Source organism: Acomys minous (assembly GCF_964271855.1).
Source record: "Acomys minous genome assembly, chromosome: 5".
Lineage (NCBI taxonomy): Eukaryota > Metazoa > Chordata > Mammalia > Rodentia > Muridae > Acomys > Acomys minous.
Window position 1 is genome coordinate 31,233,642 of NC_140494.1, and position 10,645 is coordinate 31,244,286.

Below are 10,645 nucleotides of genomic sequence, written 5' to 3' on the forward strand. Positions count from 1 at the left end.
CCTGGAGTATCACCACCACACTTGCTTCCTTCTGTCTTCAAGATGAATTACATATTTGACCATAGAAAAGTCATTAGACAGAAACATTTAAAAAATCAGCTTTTGTTTTATCTTTAAGGATCAATTGTGTGTGTATGTGTGTATATGTACATATACATAATACGTATGTATGTATGTATGTATGTATGTATGTATGTATGTATGTATATGTACTTTCTTTTTGTTTTGTTTTGTTTTTTGAGACAGGGTTTCTCTGTATAACCTTGGCTACCCTCGACTTGCTTTGGAGACCAGACTGGTCTCAAACTCACGGCGATCCACCTGCCTCTGCTTCCTGAGTGCTGGGATTAAAGGCGTGCGCCACCACACCCAGCCTAATTTTGTATATCGTATTGGAAATGAAAATTCAGAACTTTTTTCTAGTAGTAAAGCAGAGGTAGTGCTTAATCAGTAGACGTCGCGGATTCATACCACACATGGGTCCTCAGTGACTTCAGCTGTCATTCATTCCCCACGGAACAGAGAGGCCGGCCATGAAGGGGAAAGCAGTGCTCTGCCCCTTCCTGTTTACCGCCCAGCAGCTCACACAACAGGGTACCAAGCCTCTGAAGCAATTCCACAGTGGTTGGTCTGGTCTTTGGCCATTAAATAGAAAGAACACACAGCTTTAACACAGTCATCGCCTTTAAACACCGAGCTGGAGGCCACGCTTCACAAACACACTTAGAAAAGTCAGAAGGTTGACTCCTGAAGGCCAGTGGTCACTTCACAAAGGACCATGAAAACCACTGCAGAGGAAGGACAGGACATCTCCCACCCACATGTGGCTCAAAACAAGAAATGCAGTGGTGCAGACCCCATGGCAACACTGTGGACCATGACAGGATCTCGCTGTTATGATCATACACTGATCATTCTGAAAAAAAGGTTCTGGGGTCTGCAACATCAGTCCCTCTGGAAACTGAAGCATAAAGAGTTTTGGCAGTGCCTGTTCTTAACCAGCCAGTATTTCAACATCAGACTCTGTGCCTTTGGAGCCCTAGCCGACCACCAGAACAGGGTGGTCCTGCTCCTTTGCATCGTAATAGATCCTGGAAAATAAACCAAAGCTGGGGTGAGAGACCCACAGTGACCTGTTGCCAACACCAACAATGAAAGTGTTTTGGAAGAGTTTATTTACATTGATATAAAGTCTGGATAAGACTCAAAAGCTGGATCCATTGCTGTCAATACTGCTGCCCCAACAGTGCTTCTTAACCTTCCTTACACCGCAACCCTTTAATATGGTTCCTCATGGTGTGGTGACCCTAACCATGAAATTATTTTCACTTCCATGGCCATTTCCCCCATTGTACAGCTCAATCATGTTTATGTTCTTCTCCCATATTGCTCTTTTCTCTCCTCCATTCTGCAATCAAATACAAGTCCAACCCAAGTCATGGTCAATGATGGCTGTATGAGTCTAGAAGACGCTTTCCATTCTCAGTGGCAGCAAAGATGCTTGCCATATTGCGCTCACAACTTATGCTTTGTGATAAGCTGGCCTTTAGAACCTCCCAAAGCATGGCATATTCCCTCTGGGACCTCTCTGCACACTTTCTATATTATCAACCAGCCTGTATGGTTTTCTGTGTTTTGTCTTCCACTCCTGCTTTTCAGCATCCAATCTGGGATCAAGTGGCCAAGCAGCTGAGGATGCTCCCAAGCACAGGATGGCCTGGAAGAGTCAAGTCTCAATCACCTAGAGAGGGGAAGGAAAATCAGGTCCAACTATACCGATGGAGAAACTAAGTACCACAGTAGATAAAATTATTCAAACTATTCTTCCAAGTGTTTACACAAAGACCACGGAAATAGCTAAGGACTAGTTTCAAAGAAGACATGTACACATTTTCTAAGGTCATGAAACTGAAAAGCAGCTGCCTAGGGTTTCTAAGAATGGATCAGTGCTAACTGTTAACTTGGGCTGTGGTAAAGATGTGATGGTACCTAGCAGGCTTAAAGTCCCCATTAGAAATTTGGAACACAACTGGCCAAGGTCTGTACTGCTCATACTGAGTTCACTTAGGTGAGATGCCACTACAGTGGACCTGATGCCGGGTACAGACAGAGGGATCCCCAAGAGCTGGGGGCTACCTGCTTCTCTTTTCTTGCTTCATAAATGAGACGAACTAGATCTTAGAACTTCCCCTTCGCGGGCGAAAGCTTTCTGGACTATTCTTTCGAGAGCCTTCCAAGGAAAACTATAGCCCCTTTTGTTTCCCACTTGATGATCCCTGTTGGAGCAGAAATAAAGGCATAAGCCGGTTCAGGGGACCGGCTGAGGCCAGGCCTGCATTTGCACTAACTAGGATCTTAGTCTTGGATTCCTGAGGGATCTGGCCACCTCCACGTGTGGGTAGAAAAAAAAAGCTGCTTACTCAGGAGATTCCTGTGGGACAGGAGCCTCTGCTCGCGCTTGCCACCTAGTGGCAATAAGTGAAAACAATACCCGACTTTGGAAGAGAAGAGTCTATACCGGTGTAGAGTTCAGTTCTCCCAAGATCCTCAGTGAGGAGGATGAGGGGTCTTCCTACAGAGCGATGATGCTCTATCTCACTGGAAGGGAAAGAGATAAGGATGTCTGGGGATTGTGTTCTGCTTATCCTGATGGAGAGCAGGCCCCAGGTTTGTGTTCCTAAAGCCACGGAGAAGAATGGCACACCTTATTTAGCCAAGCCACCATTTTCTTCTGGAGGAAAAACAGTATTTGGGGAGATGGGAGAGAAAAGAATCTTTTCCTATCTCCTGTCCATTGAAAAGCGAGACTGTATTTTTATACCATGACTCAGAATTGATAACACCACAAGGAGGAACTTGTTTGGGATTAAGACAGGTAGGTTACACATGTGAATAGAGGAATTGTTGACAAAAATGTCAAAGCTCTTTTCTTATTCTTCAGTGCTTTGCTGGTGAACCTGTTGAGATTTCAGGCCAGAGCCAATTACCACAACTATCTATCTATCTATCTATAATATTATATTAAAATATTGTTACATATAATATATAACAATATATTATATTATAATATTATGTTACATATAATATATAACAATACATACTATATTATATATATGGTAACCATTAGAATAATGCCCCACAAGTTTATAGCACACCATTCACAACATCATATTTATCCTCATGAACTGAGATTTTTAGGCAAACACACACCTGCCCAGATAATCATAAAGAGAAATAGACTTCCCCAACTTGAGTATAACAAAATCACTGAAGGAAGATACGTTACACCAAAATGCAGCACGTTGTGATATGCAAGTGCTGGCACACAAAGCATGGGAGAGAGCGGTCAGGGAGACTCTCTTACACATGGCTACTGAACATGTTAGTCATGGATAATGAGGTCTGCACTGATACCTCTTTGCTAAAGCCACGTGACAACATGGTTTTCAGAAATCATGGGGCATGGAACATGAGTGAGATGAGGGATGAACTCACTCACACCTTCACAACAGCGAGAATTTCACACGATGCCCAGAAAAACATTTTTCTCACACGTCCTTCAGATTCTCTCATAAAAACAAAGCTCTGCAAAGAGAAGTCTTTTTCTTCTTTTTTTCCTTTCCTTTTATTTTAGTAGCAATCCTAGACTTTTTATTTTTACTTTTATACATTTTAAAATTAAAATATAGACACATCCCCTTTCCCCTTTCCTTTTCTCCCTCCAGCCCTTTCCATGGCCTTTTCTTCCAAACCCTTGCATGTCCACACCTCTCTCAAGCTGAGAGCTTTCTTTTCTTTGATTATTATTGGTATACATATTGTCTTAGTTAGGGACTTAATTGCTGTGATGAAACATCATGGCCAAGAAGCAAGTTGAGGAGGAAAGGGTTTATTTAGCTTACGCTTCCACATCACTGTTCATCGTCAAGGGAAGACATGACTGGGATGCAATCAGGGCAGGAACCTGGAGGCAGCACTGATGCAGAGGCCATGGAGGAGTGCTGCTCACTGGCTTGCTTCCCAGGGCTGGCTCAGCTTGCTTTCTTATAGAACCCAGGGCCACCAGCCCAGGGATGACACCACTCACATTGGGCTGGGCCCTCCAATACTAACCACTAATTAAAATGCCCCACGGGCTTGCCTACAGCCTGAGAGCTTATGGAGGCATTTTCTTAATTGAGGTTCCTTCCCCTCAGATAATTTAGCTTGTGTCAAGTTGACATAAAACTATGCAGGACACATATATTACGTATTAGAAGTATGTACAAATATATAAATACAACATGCTGACTGAGTCCATTTTCCTTCTTTGTGTAGCTGTGATTTATGGCTGACCATTTTGGATTGGACAATCAATAAGGGGCTCATCCAAGGGAGTGTCTGGTTCTCCCTCTCACAGCAGTCATTAGTTATTTGTAGTTCCTTATCACGGAGTGGGGGTTGTGTGAAAAATGTCCTCTTCCCACAAGAGCAAGTCTACTGATATTGTCACGGTCCAGTCTTATTTATTACTACTTTAGATCAGATTTCTTGCTGTTCTTGCTCTCGCTGTCTTTCCATCCTTTAGAAGAGGAAACTTAATTGAGAACACACCTCCATAAGGTTGGTAAGAAGGCATTCTCTTGACTGATGACTGCTATGGAAGCGTCCAGCCTTCTGTGGGTCATGCCACTTCTGGGCAGGTGGCCCTGGGCTATGTAAGAAAGCCACAGGGAGCAAGCCAACGAGCTGCCAGGTTCCCACCTCGATCTCCTGCACTCTGTCTCCTTGTGGTCTCTTTCTTTCATGTTGCTGGTTTCTCATCCATTTTGCTATTTATCCCTGTTAGGGTTCCCATGATTTCAGGGGATGATCCTAACCCGATTCACAAAAGGGCAGTACTGACTGTACTCAGTGGGCTATGAAAAGAGGATGTGAATAGGGTGGTGGGGTTCTGTGTGGAGCTAAGAGGGGGAATGAGAGGTTGAACAAAGCACATTATATACATGTATGAAATTCTCAATGAGTGAGAAACTGTACTATAGAGTTGTAGTAATAAAAACTTGGCAGAATCAACACAAACTTAGAAGTAAATTCATGAGTCTATGACCACCTGGCTTCAGTCAGAAGTGACATAAAGATTGTCCTTCCAATACCCCAGCAAACTGGGCACACGGCTACAAAAGACTGAGAGAAGGTCGCCATTTCTCAGCTGCTGCAGTCGAAGAATCCACTGGAAATGAACACAGATCAGTATAAGACTGGAGACTAGGGAACCACAAGAAGAGAGTACAAGAGAAATGCTTTCAGACATTGAAGGAAATTTCTGCAGATGACTCCAAAGTGCACACACACACACACACACACACACACACACACACACACACACACACCAAGTCAGTGGGATTCTGTCAAGCAGCAAACTTTTGCAAACAAACTAAATGATCACCAAAATGAGAAAACAACTTATAGCATAGGATGAAATGCTCAACACACAGGCCGGGATTGAAAATGGAGAGTATAAAAAGCAAGGGTGAGGTCAGTTGAGTCAGGGAGCAGAGGTGGGTGGGAAGAGCAGGGGATGACGAATATGACAAAAATAAGTAACACAAATTCTCAAGGAATTAATAATAGTATTATTTTTAAAATGTAAAAAGGAAGAGGCATGGCGTGGTGGCGCACTCCTTTAATCCCAGCACTCGGGAGGCAGAGGCAGGCAGATCGCTGTGAGTTTGAGGCCAGCCTGATCTACAAAGTGAATCTAGGACAGCCAAGGCTACACAGAGGAACCTTGTCTTGAAAAACAAACAAACAAACAAAAAGAAAAAAAAGGGAAAAAAGTGTAGCTAAAAGGAGTGGGAGTGATTGAAGTGTTAATATGACCAAAATGCCTTATATGAAATTCTTAGAGAATTAATACAAATATATAAGGAGGTGGTTCTGGGGGTAGGGAAGAGGAGAAATGATGGGTAAATAAGATCATTTATGAACTCCCTCCCCCCATGAAATATGAAAGATCTAGCAAAATATTATACTTAAATAAGAACACACATAGTTAGCTTAAGTTTTATCCTGATTAAATAAAAGAAATTACTCATACTTATTTTCAAATAATTCTTAAACTTCAAAAGTACCAAAATAAACAATTACTACATGGGCTTTAAAAAAAGAAACTCCAGGAACTAAAAATAAAACAGCTAATTAAAACCGAGCATCAGGCTTGACACGGCTACGTGCACTGCAGCTTTCTCTTTTAGACTTGTCCTGTCTGTCACTGCCACAGTAACCACAGGAATGCCTGGGCTGCAGTCACGGAGTAGAACACTGCCCTAAGAATGCCATGCCTCCAGGGAGGGCACGCTTCCCCTGCGAGCCTCTGACGGGATTTTTATTCTTAGATGCAAGAATCAGGAGCTCTTAATGGGCGCCTTCTAAACAGTGAGCATGCCTGGAGGCATATTTTATTTTTGTACTCTCCCAAGGGCTTTACGTTAGTGCCTGGTTTACAAGCAGCACCAGCATCTAGGCTTTGACCAGGGCAGAGAGCTGGTAGCCCACGGACAGTGAACATCCAAGTTAAGCCTTTTATGGTCATGCTGCGAGTGTGCCTACATGGCTGGGGTGCCAAAAGCTTACACAGAACCAGCAACCCAGCAGACCTCCCCTCAGAGCTGGGATACCAATAACACATAAGATGCCTCTTACAAGCTCCACAAAATTAACTCTAAATGAATCTTTTTTTTCTCCTTTATTAATTTATTCTTGTTACATCTCAATGGTTATCCCATCCCTTGTATCCTCCCATTCTTCCCTCCCTCCCATTTTCCCCTTATTCCCCTCCCCTATGACTGTTCCTGAGCGGGATTACCTCCCCCTATATATGTTCATAGGGTATCAAGTCTCTTCTTGGTAACCTGCTGTCCTTCCTCTGAGTGCCACCAGGTCTCTCCCTCCAGGGGACATGGTCTAAGGTGAGGCACCGGAGTATGTGAGAAAGTAATATTCCACTCTCCACTCTACTGTGGAGAGTGTTTTGTCCATTGTCTAGATCTGGGTAGGGGTTTAAGGTTTACTGCCTGTATTGTCCTTGGCTGGTGCCTTAGTTTGAGCGGGACCCCTGGGCCCAAATCTGCCTATCATAATGTTCTACTTGTAGGCTTCTAGGACCCTCTGAATCCTTCTACTTTGCCATTCTCCCATGATTCTCTCATCTAGAGTCCCACTAGAATGTCCTCCCCTCTGTCTCAGTTTCCTGGTAAGTGAAGGCTTTCGTGGGACATGCCCCTTGGGCTAATATGCAGATATAAGTGAGTATATACCATTTGAGTCTTTCTGCTTCTGGGTTAACTCACTCATTATGATCATTTCTAGCTCAATCCATTTATCCACAAATTTCGGGAATTCCTTGTTTTTAATAGCTGAATAGTATTCCATAGTGTATATGTACCACAGTTTCTTTAACCATTCTTCTATTGAGGGACACTTAGGCTGTTTCCATGTTCTGGCTATTATGAATAAGGCTGCTATGAACATGGTTGAGCAAATTTTCTTGCTGTGTGCTGGAGCATCTTCTGGGTATATGCCAAAGAGTGGAACAGCTGGGTCTTGAGGAAGCCCTATTCCCATTTTTCTGAGATAGCACCAGATAGATTTCCAAAGTGGTTGTACTAGTTTGCATTCCCATCAGCAATGAAGGAGTGTTCCTCTCTCCCCACATCCTCGCCAGCATGTGGTGTCGCTTGAATTTTTGATCTTAGCCATTCTGATGGGTGTAAGATGGAATCTCAGAGTTGTTTTGATTTGCATTTCCCTGATGATTAAGGAAGTTGAGCATTTCTTTAAGTGTTTCTCAGCCATTTGATATTCCTCTGTTGAGAATTCTCTGTTTAGTTCCATGCCCCATTTCTCAGTTGGGTTATTTGGTTTGGTGGTGTTTAATTTCTTGAGTTCTTTATATATTTTGGTCTACTTTTCCTTCTCACTGGAAAGAGCTGCAGGACTGTCTTCCTGGCACTGGGCAGCAAAGGCAGGATTGGGTGTTCAAAGTAATTCTCAATTACACAGCATGAGGCTAGCCTGGGCTTCAGGAGACATTGCTCTAAACAGAAATAAATGATCAAGAGTACTGGTGAAAAATGGAAAAAATTCTTAATGACTGGGAAACACTGGAGAATAGAAACAAATAAGATGAGAGCAGGGATGCATTTAAAGAAGATCCAAGTTAAAAAGGGAAAGCAACACCTGACCTTTTAAAAAGATGACTGTGAGCCTGGGTTTCACCATCTGTAGAGTAAGGACAAAACTCTGCCCTAGTCCTTTGATGACTTACAACAGACTCAGTAGAAACAAACAGTATTCCTCGTGGTTGGAAGACTTGAGGGCTGCATTTAATAGGAGGCTTCTTCTGTTCCTAAGGTTAGGACCAGAGTCTGTGTCCTGGCTACCCTAACCAGCCAGGCTCAGCCACTCAATTAAAAGAACTGAGTTGTCTGGCTGTGACATGCCCACCTATATGCAGGCACTCTGGAGGCAAGATGGGCAGATGTCTCTGATGTCCTAGCACAGCCTTGTCTATATAGTGAGTTCCAGGCCAGCCAGAGATTCAGAGTGGACTATTCTTTGAAATAAGGCAAAGAAGACACTAGAAGAAAAAAAAAAGAGGAAATAATAAATGAAAATTGAAAACATACTAACATATTTATCCGGTGTGACTAATTTGGAAGAGTGAAGATACAAGGTAAATAATCCATCCTTGGATCCTATCAGGGTTATATAGAAGACAAGAAATATGCATAACTAAGCAATCTAATGAAGCCATATAATGAATTTTTCCCATCTATAAATCCCTGTTGGATTTTCAGCTCCTTTCTCTCCTGCATGCAAGGTATTTAGACAAGAGGAATGTTTATCCAGCAGAGAAGGTCTCATCTGGAGGAATCAGTCTTTTACAGAATGAAATTCCAAGGGGAATCAAATTTCATGGATTCCACTCTTTCACTAGATTGTTAGCCAAAAGGACAGATACAAATATCTTTGAGATATCCTTATTTCTACCAGGCCGGCAGGTTACTGGATGACAGAGTGGAGACTGACAAACTTCAAGATCCAAGTGGAGACCATCAAGTGGGGGCCTGCAGGGCCCTGTCACGGACAGCTACATGAAGTCGCCAAGAAAAGGAAAGAGTGAAAGAGCTGGAGGCGGCTGACCCAGCACAGCTGCGTGGATGCAGAGAATACAGCAGGACAGCTGGTCCTCAGGTACACCCCAAGCATTGCACTCTGGCCTTTTCATCCTCTTCCTTTCCCATCCAGAGCTCCCTCCCTAATGGCTCATCCATATTCCATGGATCTCTGTAAATGCCTGATTTCCCCAGCCTCAGGGTGACCTCTGTTGGATGCTCAGGTTCCCCTGACAGCAATAACCTCGATGTCATCTAGTGTCAGCACAGCTTAGGGCTCCTAACTGGACATTTTGCAGGCATTACAAAAGCAGAATATGTTCACATTCAGACAATCCGGTCTTCTTGCCTGCAAGTTCCTTTTCTCCCCTTACAGGAAGCATAAATTACAGCAGGCTACACAAAACATGAGTACTGGTGGCTCGCATTGCTGCCAAGTGAGTACACAGTCCAATTAAATTATATTAGGAAATTTTCCATAATTTGAGATATGTGTTTGCTTTTTTTTAAAGATTTATTTATTATGTATACAGATCTCATTATAGATGGTTGTGAGCCAACATATGGTTGCTGGGATTTGAACTCATGACCTTTGGAAGAGCAGTTAGTGCTTCTAACCTCTGAGCCATCTCTCCAGCCCATGCGTTTGCTTTTTGGATTTTTTTTTTTTAAAGACAGAATATCTCTACATGGCCATGGCTGTCCAGGAATTCACTATGTGGACCAAGCTGGTCTCATACTCAGAGAGACTGCCTGCCACTGTCTCCAGTGTGCGAGGATTACAGGCATGTACCTCTGAGCCCAGCTGAGATGTTTTTCAGAATGCCTTATATTTTAATCAGAGAATGAAAAAATAAAATAAGATTTTAAAAGGAACCATAAAGGTTTTGATGAACAGGAACATTTATTAAAATTCTATAATAATAATTTAAACTGGAAAAGTATTTCACATGTTCCTAAAAAGTGGGTTATTTTCATTGCTTTGTTAATTTTATCCATTTAAAAATATTTGAACCATGTGTTTGCCACGGTGTTCATGTGGCAGTGAGAGAACAACTTACAGATGTCTATTATCTACTTCTAATGTGTGAGTTCTAGAGATACAATCCAAGGAGTTTTGGTGCAAGTGAACTCACTGGCTCTTATTCATGTTTTAAACTAACTTATGTGTATGCTGGTGTGCGAGCATGTGCATGCCGGAGCCCAAGTGTAGAAATAAGAGAAACAATTGTAGGAGTAATATGGGAATCCTAGACACAGAACTCAGGTCATCAGGCTCAGCAGCAACCACCTTTACCCACTGAGACAGTTCTCGGCCACTCATTTGTGGTTCTGAGAAAAGTGTTTTGAACAAGTGTTTGCTTCTAAGGATAAACTAATACATTCAAAGAGAAAGCGAGCACAGGATAGCGCATTCATTTGTAAATAGGAGCTTTTCATCAAATGGTCCTGTTTTGCACCATCCTTACTGGGCACTATGTTTATAA